This window comes from Pseudorca crassidens, chromosome 9 (assembly GCF_039906515.1).
Source record: "Pseudorca crassidens isolate mPseCra1 chromosome 9, mPseCra1.hap1, whole genome shotgun sequence".
NCBI classification, from domain to species: domain Eukaryota; kingdom Metazoa; phylum Chordata; class Mammalia; order Artiodactyla; family Delphinidae; genus Pseudorca; species Pseudorca crassidens.
Window position 1 is genome coordinate 78648950 of NC_090304.1, and position 10685 is coordinate 78659634.

Consider the following 10685-nt stretch of genomic DNA (forward strand, 5'->3'; position numbering starts at 1 on the left):
AAAATTTCCCATATGAGGGAAACGCTGGATTAATTATGTCCAGAGTTCTGAACCACGTCAAAAAGAAAATCTTCATAAATGGCATTTAAACTGTCTCACCATAATGCAAGGACAGACCTGCAGTGCTGTCCAGTGCAGGAAATGCTGTTGGGAGAAGCAGGAGAATTCTTCTTCAGTGTTTTTCAGTGTTAATAAGGGCAGATTTTCTTTCTTTTGTTACTAAATGTGCAACGCCACATCTTCTATTCTTGTTGCCAGATGGATGTGGTTTAGCACAATACTATCCCATCAGCATTTCTTTTCAAACATAAGTCAGTATAATGCTGAGCTGGAGGCTATATAAAAGTAATTAACCACAAAGACAAATACAGTTTAAGTAGCTGTTCAGAAATCTGAGACATTGTGAAAAGTTATCATTTAAAAAACAAAAACACCTAAAATTTCCTGAAACATCTTGACCTTTTATACCTAACCTACAATACATGATTTCACACTTATGATGAAATTATGTCCTGAATTGACTTCACACTATTTTAGTTTCTTTTTTTGGAGATTCACAGTCTTCACAGTTATATGAAGAAAAGGAAAGAAAAGTAAAAATACCACGAAGCTATAGATTATGTTTGTGTGTGTGGTTTTCTTTTTTACATTAAAAAAAAAACCCAAACCATCTTGGCCAGGTTTTGCTTTTTTACCACTAGAAGGTGCTAACATTACCATTAAAAAAAGTTCACTGTTTAATGTTCCAAGTGTGACAAACGTGTGTAGAAGCCTGGTGAGCCCACAGAGAAATGTATTATTGTGTTTATTTTTGAAGAATTAACTAAAAATAGTTTGATTTGAAAAGACAACATATAAAGGTTTTTTGTTTTCTTGTTTGTTTTTTTTTGCTCAAATGGGAAAACACTTAATCATAAATGTTGTTATTAGTGTTCAATCTAAAAAATAATATAAAGAAGGAATACATACAATAAATAAATAAAATCATCTTTTAGTCTTTCAAATAAAGTAAACTGAAATGTATTCTTGGTATGTTGAGATGACTCAGTGACAATGCTTCTTGAATTCTGTATCAAGGTAAAATATCAGACCAAGTCAACAGAAAATGAATGAATAAGATGTTCATCTCAGAGCAGAAGCAAGAAGAACTACAATCCTGCAACCTGCAGAATGAAAACCACAATCACAGAAAGATAGACAAAATGAAAAGGCAGAGGACTATTTCCCAGATGAAGAAACAAGATAAAACCCCAGAAAAACAACTAAGTGAAGTAGAGATAGGCAACCTTCCAGAAAAAGAATTCAGAATAATGATAGTGAAGATGACCCAGTACCTTGGGAAAAGAATGGAGGCAGGGATCAAGAAGATGCAAGAAAAGTTTAACAAAGACCTAGAAGAACTGAAGAACAAACAAACAGAGATGAACAATACAATAACTGAAATGAAAAATACACTGGAAGGAATCAATAGCAGAATAACTGAGGCAGAGGAACGGTAAGTGACCTAGAAGAGAGAACAGTGGAAATCACTGCTGCGGAACAGAATAAAGAAAAAAAGAATGAAAAGAAATGAAGACAGCTTGAGAGACCTCTGGGACAATATTAAATGCACCAACATTAGAGTTATAGGGGTACCAGAAGGAGAAGAGAGAAAGAAAGGACCTGAGGAAATATTTGAAGAGATTATAATTGAAAACTTCCCTAACGTGGGAAAGGAAATGGCCACCCAAATCCAGGAAGCACAGAGAGTCCCAGGCAGGATAAACCCAAAGAGAAACAAGACACATAGTAATCAACCTGACAAAAATTAAAGACAAAGAAAAATTATTAAAAGCAACAAGGGAAAAATTACAAATAACATGCAAGGGAACTCCCATAAGGTTAACAGCTGATTTCTCAGCAGAAACTCTGCGAGCCAGAAGGGAGTGGCACAATATGTTTAAAGTGATGAAAGGAAAGAATGTACAACCAAGAATACTCTACCCAACAAGGATCTCATACAGATTCAACGGAGAAATCAAAACCTTTACACACAGGCAAAAGCTAAGAGAATTTAGCACCACCAAACCAGCTCTACAACAAATGCTAAAGGAACTTCTCTAAGCGGGAAACACAAGAGAAGCAAAGGGCCTACAAAAACAAACCCCCCAAAATTAAGAAAATAGTAATAGGAACATACATACCGATAATTACCTTAAATGTAAATGGATTAAATGCTCCAACCAAAAGACACAGGCTCGCTGAATGGATACAAAAACAAGACCTGTATATATGTTGTCTACAAGAGACCCACTTCAGACCTCGAGACACATACAGATTGAAAGTGAAGGGATGAAAAAGATATTCTGTACAAATGGAAATCAAAAGAAAACTGGAGTAGCAATACTCATATCAGATAAAATAAACTTTAAAATAAAGAATGTTACAAGAGACAAGGCAGGACACTACATAACAATCAAGGGATCAATGCAAGAAGATATAACAGTTATAAATATATATGCATCCAACATAGGAGCACTTCAATACATAAGGCAACTGCTAACAGCTATAAAAGAGGAAATTGACAGTAACACAATAATAGTGGGGGACTTTAACACCTCACTTACACCAATGGACAGATCAACCACACATAAAATTAATAAGGAAACACAAGCTTTAAATGACACAATAGACCATATAGATTTAATTGATATTTATAGGACCTTCCATCTGAAAACAGCAGATTACACTTTCTTTTCAAGTGCACACTGAACATTCTCCCAGATAGACCACATCTTGGGTCACAAATCAAGCCTTGGAAAACTTAAGAAAATCGAAATCATATCAAGCATCTTTTCTGACCACAATGCTATGAGATTAGAAATAAATTACAGGAAAAAAACTGTAAAAAACACAAACAAACACATGTAAGCTAAATAATACGTTACTAAATAACCAAGAGATCACTGAAGAAATCAAAGAGGAAATCAAAAAATACCTGGAGACAAATGACAATGAAAATATGACGATCCAAAACCTATGGGATGTAGCAAAAGCAGTTCTAGGAGGGAAGTTTATAACTATACAAACCTACTTCAAGAAACAAGAAAAATCTCAAATAAACAATCTAACCCTACACCTAAAGGAACTAGAGAAAGAGGAACAAACAAAACCCAAAGTTAGTAGAAGGAAAGAAATCATAAAAGAGCAGAAATAAATGAAATAGAAACAAAGAAAACAATAGCAAAGATCAATAAAACTAAAAGCTGGTTCTTTGAGAAGATAAACAAAACTGATAAATCTTTAGCCAGACTCAACAAGAAAAAGAGGAAGAGGACTCAAAACAATTAGAAATGAAAAAGGAGAAGTTACAATGGACACCGCAGAAATACAGAGCATCATAAGAGACTATTACAAGCAACTCTATGCCAATAAAATGGACAACTTGAAAGAAATGGACAAATTGTTAGAAAGGTGTAACCTTCTAAGACTGAACCAGGAAGAACTAGAAAATATGAACAGACCAATCAAAAGTAAAGAAATTGAAACTGTGATTAAAAATCTTCCAACAAACAAAGTCCAGGACCAGATGGCTTCACAGGTGAATTCTATCAAACATTTAAAGAAGAGCTAATACCCATCCTTCTCAAACTCTTCCAAAAAATTGCAGAAGAAGGAACACTCCCAAATTCTTTCTGTGAGGCCACAATCACCCTGATACCAAAACCAGACAAAGATCCTACAAAAAAAGAAAATTACAGACCAATATCACTGACGAATATAGATGTAAAAATCCTCAACAAAATACTAGCAAAGAGAATCCAACAACACATTAAAAGGATCATACACCATGAACAAGTGGGATTTATCCCAGGGATGCAAGGATTCTTCAATATACTCAAATCAATCAATGTGATACACCATATTAACAAATCGAAGAATAAAAAATCATATGATTGGGACTTCCCTGGTGGTGCAGTTGTTAAGAATCCACTTGCCAAGGCAGGGGACATGGTTTCAAGCCCTGGTCCTGGAAGATCCCACATGCCATGGAGCAGTGAAGCCCATGCACCACAACTACTGGGCTTGCACTCTAGAGCCTGTGAGCCACAACTACCGAGCCCACGTGCCACGACTACTGAAACACGTGTGCCTAGAGCCCATGCTCCACAACAAGAGAAGCCACCGCAATGAGAGGCCTGTGCACTACAACAAAGAGTAGCCCCTGCTTGCCACAACTAGAGAAAGCCCACATGCAGCAACAAAGACCCAACACAGCCACAAATACATAAATAAATAAATTTATTTTAAAAATTTAAAATAACCCATTTGATCATCTCCATAGATGCAGAAAAATCTTTTAACAAAATTCAACACCCATTTATGATAAAAACTCTCCAGAAAGTGGGCATGAGGGAACTTACCTCAACATAATAAAGGCCATATATGACAAATCCACAGCAAAAATCATTCTCAATGGTGAAAAACTGAAAGCATTTCCTCTAAAATCCGGAAGAAGACAAGGATGTCCACTCTCACCACTATTATTCAACATAGTTTTGGAAGTCCTAGTCATAGCAATCAGAGAAGAAAAAGAAACAAAAGGAATCCAAATTGGAAAAGAAGTAAAACTGTCACTGTTTGCAAATGACATGATACTACACATAGAAAATCCTAACAATGCCACCAGAAAACTACTAGTGATAAGCAATGAATTTGGTAACGTTGCAGGATACAAAATTAATGCATAGAAATCTCTTGCATTCCTATACACTAACAAGGAAAGATAACAAAGAGAAATTAAGGACTTGATCTCATTCACCACTGCAATGAAAAGAATAAAATACCTAGGAATAAACCTACCTAAGGAGGTAAAAGACCTATACTCAGAAAACTATAAGACACTGATGAAAGAAATCAAAGATGACACAAACAGATGAAGAGATATACCATGTTCTTGGATTGGAAGAATCAATATTGTGAAAATGACTATACTACCCAAAGCAATCTACAGATTCAATGCAATCCCTATCACATTACCAATGGTATTTTTTACAGAACTCGAACAAAAAATCTTAAAATTTGTATGGAGACACAAAAGATCCCGAATAGCCAAAGCAACCTTGAGAGAAAAAAAAAAAAACTGAACTGGAGAAATCAGACTCCCTGACTTCAGACTATACTACAAAGCTACAGTAATCAAGACAATATGGTACTGGCACAAAAACAGAAATATAGATCAATGGAACAGGATAGAAAGCCCAGAGATAAACCCATGCACCTATGGTCAACTAAGCTCTGACAAAGGAGGCAAGGATATACCATGGAGAAAAGACAGCCTCTTCAATAAATGGTGCTGGGAAAACTGGACAGCTACATGTAAAAGAATGAAATTAGAACACTACTTAACACCATACACAAAAATAAGCTCAGAATGGATAAAAGAACTAAATAGAAGACCGGACACTATAAAACTCTTAGAGGAAAACATAGGCAGAACACTCTTTGACATAAATCACAGTAAGATCTTTTTTGATCCACCTCCTAGAGTAATGGAAATATAAACAAAAATAAACAAAGGGGACCTAATGAAATCTAAAAGCTTTTGCACAGCAAAGGAAACTATAAACAAGATGAAAAGACAACCCTCAGAATGTGAGAAAATATTTGCAAACAAATCAATGGACAAGGAATTAATCTCCAAAATATATAAACAGCTCATGCAGCTCAACATGAAATAAACCAAACAACCCAATCTAAAAATGGGCGAAAGACCTAAATAGACATTTCTCTAAAGAAGACATACAGATGGCCAAGAGGCACAGGAAAAGCTGCTCAACATCACTAATTATTAGAGAAATGAAAATCAAAACTACAATAAGGAATCACCTCACACTGGTTACAATGGGCATCATCAAAAAATCTACAGACAATAAATGCTGGAGAGGGTGAGGAGAAAAGGGAACACTCTTGCACTGTTGGTGGGAATGTAAATTGATACAGCCACTATGGAGAACATCATGGAGGTTCCTTAAAAAACTAAAGATAGAATTACCATGTGACCCAATAATCCCACTACTGGGCATATACCCAGAGAAAACCATAATTCAAAAAGACTCATGCACCCCAGTGTTCATTGCAGCACTATTTTCAATTGCCAGGTCATGGAATCAGCCTAAATGTCCATCAACAGACAACTGAATAAAGAAGATATGGTACATATATACAATGGAATATTACTCAGCCATAAAAGGGAATGAAATTGGTTGGGTCATTTGTAGAGATGTGGATGGACATGGAGACTGTCATACAGAGTGAAGTATGTCAGAAAGAGAAAAACAAATATCGTATATTAATGCATATATGTGGAATCTAGAAAAATGGTACAGATGAACTGGTTTGCAAGGCAGAAATAGAGACACAGATGGAGACAACAAATGTATGGACACCAAGGGGGAACAGCAGGATGGGGGTGGGATGAAGTGGGATATTGAGATTGACATATATACACTAATATGTATAAAATAGATAACTGATAAGAACCTGCTGTATAGCACAGAGAACTCTACTTCACTTTGCTGTACAGTAGAAACTAACACAACATTGTAAAACAACTATACCCCAATAAAAATAAAGAAAAAATAAATTAAAAAAAATTAAAATTAAAAATTATGAGTTGAACAATTGTTAGAAAAAAAGATGTTCATCTCAACATTGTTTAAAATACTGTATAATGGCTGTTTTATTGTATCTTCACATAGTAGACCTGTGTAATCATAAAAATGGTATAGATGTTTATTGTCTTGGAAAGCTACCATGCAATTTATTAAGTTAAAAATGCATGTTATCACTAATCATTAGAGAAATGCAAATCAAAACCACAATGAGGTATCAGCTCACACCAGTCAGAATGCTCATCATCAAAACATCTACAAACAATAAATGCTGGAGAGGGTGTGGAGAAAAGGGAACACTCTTGCACTGTTGGTGGGAAGGTAAATTGATACAGCCACTATGGAGAACAGTATAAAGGTTCCTTAAAATACTAAAAATAGAACTACCATATTACCCAGCAATCCCACTACTGGGCATATACGCTAAGAAAACCAAAATTTAAGAAGAGTCATGTACCACAATGTTCATTGCAACTCTGTTTACAATAGCCAGTACACGGAAGCAACCTAAGTGTCCATCGACAGATGAATGGATAAAGAAGATGTGGCACAGATATACAGTGGAATATTACTCAGCCATAAAAAAGCAAAACTGAGTTATTTGTAGTGAGGTTGATGGACCTATATTCTGTCATACAGAGTGAAGTAAGTCAGAAAGAGAAAAACAAATACCGTATGCTAACACATATATATGGAATCTAAAAAAAATAAAAGGTTCTGAAGAACCTAGGGGCAGGATAGGAAGATGTAGAAAATGGACTTGAGGACACGGGGAGGGTGAAGGGTAAGCTGGGATGAAGTGAGAGAGTGGCATGGTTATACACTACCAAATGTAAAATAGCTAGTGGGAAGCAGCTGCATAGCACAGGGAGATCAGCTCCGTGCTTTGTGACCACCTAGAGCAGTGGGATAGGGAGGGTGGGAGGGAGGCACAAGAGGGAGGAGATATGGGGTTATATGTATATGTATAGCTGATTCACTTTGTTATACAGCAGAAACTAACACACCATTGTAAAGCAATTATCCTCCAATAAAGATGTTAAAAATGCATATTAAAGTCGTTATGGGCAATCGGTGATAGGATGGACCCCGGTGATTCTTTAAAGTCTGTGTATTTTGGTTGGTGGAAAATGATGAAAAGGATAGAGTTCATGTCTATGTAGATGCTGGTTGGAGAGAGATAGCGTGTGTAGATGCAGGATTTTGGGGTCATAAGGGGTCATGAGACTGCATAAATTTCCAGAAATTAATAGAAATCTTGGATAACCCTCGCCATGAAACTTGGCCTCAAGGCAACCTAGATATCAAGGGACAAGGGAGTGAGGGCTCCAGGTAGCAGCATCCAGATTACGTAAAGATGTGTGTGTGTGTGTGTGTGAGAGAGAGAGAGAGAGAGAGAGCACCTGTAAGTGAGAGCAAGAGAGGGAGAGAAATTCACATATGGGAAGAGAATTGGGGAATGGAGAGAGAAATCAGTTGTGCTTATGAGAAACCCAACTACAGTTATATCTGTAATCCTGTAATAGTCACATTTCATGCAAATATAGACTCTCTTCTGGTTTCCTCCCTGCTTCTGATTAGAAGTTGAATGTATTGCTCAATATCTCTGACAACTAGATACATCAAGTCTTTTGGGGGAAGTCCTTTCCATTTTGAAAAACGTCTGTGATTAGAAAGTTCTTCGTATAAAACTGAAAATTTCATTCATTCATTCATCTAGCTAATGCTTATTAAGTGTGTACTACGTGCCAGGCATTGTTCTGTTTACTGGGGAGGCAGAGGAACTGTCGGGACAGTGCCCAGGCAGGAGTGGTGGCAACAGCTGCAACCTGCACCCACCAGCAGGGGCAGATGCCACAAGGCAGCAATGCCAGATCAGTGCCAGCTACTGAGGAGACTTTTAGTGGCCCCTGGGAGAAAGGGAAGCCACCCAGAAGCTGCCCGGGGGAAGGGATTTGCATGGGTCTAGAGTTCCAGCAACTACAATAACCAGAGGCTGCTGTTATCATGTCCCACTTTTCAGAAGCTATACACACTCCTTACATCCCATCCTATGCTGGTTTGGTCAGGTTAACACAGGTTACACTACAAATCACATCTCTGCAATTCTATTCTTGAGCTATTTTATGCCATGGTGGGTCAATTAACATTACAAATCTCACCTGTCAAGATCTGAAGTTCTAAGACTATTATTTGCTGGTGTCAGTCCTAGATTTCTGCCGCTTTTAAAAGTGATGAGCAGTATCTTCATCCAATCTATTTTTCATTATATTCACTAAAATATTGCAAAAGAAGAATTTGAGATCAGACCCCGAGACATCATGAACATGTGCAGGGAGAAAAAAAGTCTGTTTGACAAAATTTGGATTAAACATCAGATACAAATCAACACCACATATGCCATCATCCAGCCAGTTTCTGTTCATTTGCCACAAAGATATCGTGAGAGACGTTGCCAAGGGCTTTGATGAAATTACACATCTGCAGTATTACCACCAGTCTCCAAAGCTTATCAAAACAGGAAGTGGGTGGGTCGGGCCCAGATCTTTCCTTGTGATTGCAGACTACCTCATGGTGATCACGTCTTCATTTTCTACAAGCTTACACACCACTCTTTGACTAATTCATAATAGAATTTTGCTTAAGATGGTTATTACATTTATTTACCCTGAACTGTCTGCAGAAGTTTCTTTCTTTTATGAAAATTAGAAATGTTAGCTCATTTTCAGTTCTTCCACTATTCTGTGTGATTTTCAAAAATAATTATGTCAATAGTTAAGTAATATGTTCTGCAAGTTTTTTAAGGTCATATATCTAAGATAAGAAATAAGAATTTAGAGTTGCTACTTGCTTTTTATAGCCTCCTCATTATCTTGGCCTCTGTTTTCTTCTTACTAATGTTCAGCCCATCCTATTCCCACTCTCCTCCATGGGATTCAGGCTTGACTGGGAAAAACACTAACCAAGTAGATGCTGCCAGAGGATGGGACCAAAAAGCTGAAGCGAAGGCTTAATTGTCTGATTTAGATGAGAGCAGTGAAGGACAGTGAGATGAGGGCAAGCTAATTAGTGTCCATCAGGAAAGACAGAGCTAATGCATAGCAAATAGAAGGTCAAAGTTGGGGTTCAAAAACAAGCCAGGACTGGACTTCCCTGGCAGTCCAGTGGTTAGGATTCGGCACTTTCACTGCCCTGGGACCCAATTCAATCCCTGGTCGGGGAACTAAGATCCTGCAAGCCGCACAGCACGGTCCCCCCACAGAAAGCAAGCCAGGACCAGGAAAGAATGGTGTAAAGCTATTCTGTCAAATTCAGTGACCACTAATCACGTGGGCTCCTGAGCATTTGAAATGTGTCTAGCACTGCTGAGGAACTGAATTGTTGATTTCAGCTTAGTTTAAACTAATTTACTTTGAAATTTAAAAATTGAACCAATGTAAAAATCTTTTCATTAAATACAACTCCATTGTTCTGAGAAGGTTACATTGCACCTTAACCATCGAATCATGTAATGTTACTGTAATGGTGCAGTGTGCATGGTGGACCTGTGTCTTTTCTAGTATTACACATAAACACATTACCAATCTAGTTGGTGTCAACAAAATGATTTAAATGCTTTTCCCTACGCATCGATGTAACATTGTAACACAATTATTTGGATGTTTATACAGAAAGCACCAGTTACAGTGATACCTATGTAAATTGTAATTGGTAATCAAATGGAAATACTTATTATTTCAATTAAAACAGTTATATTATTGTTCTAATTTAAAAATTAAGTGTGGACAAAATTTTAAGTTTAAAACTAGGGCATACTAGTGTTTAGAATCAAATGGAGATGCAGAAGCCAGTCCTACAACTAGAGCAATAAAGGAAAAAAATAAAGACTAGGGGAAGATGTGTCTCAAATTTCACAAGTCATGGCAATTGCAGTTTTTTGTGGCCGAGCAAAATGAAAAAGCAGTTTGCTTGATGTATAAGTGTTCTTTAAGATAATAAAGCAGACAATATTAGAGACATTATCAGAAAATA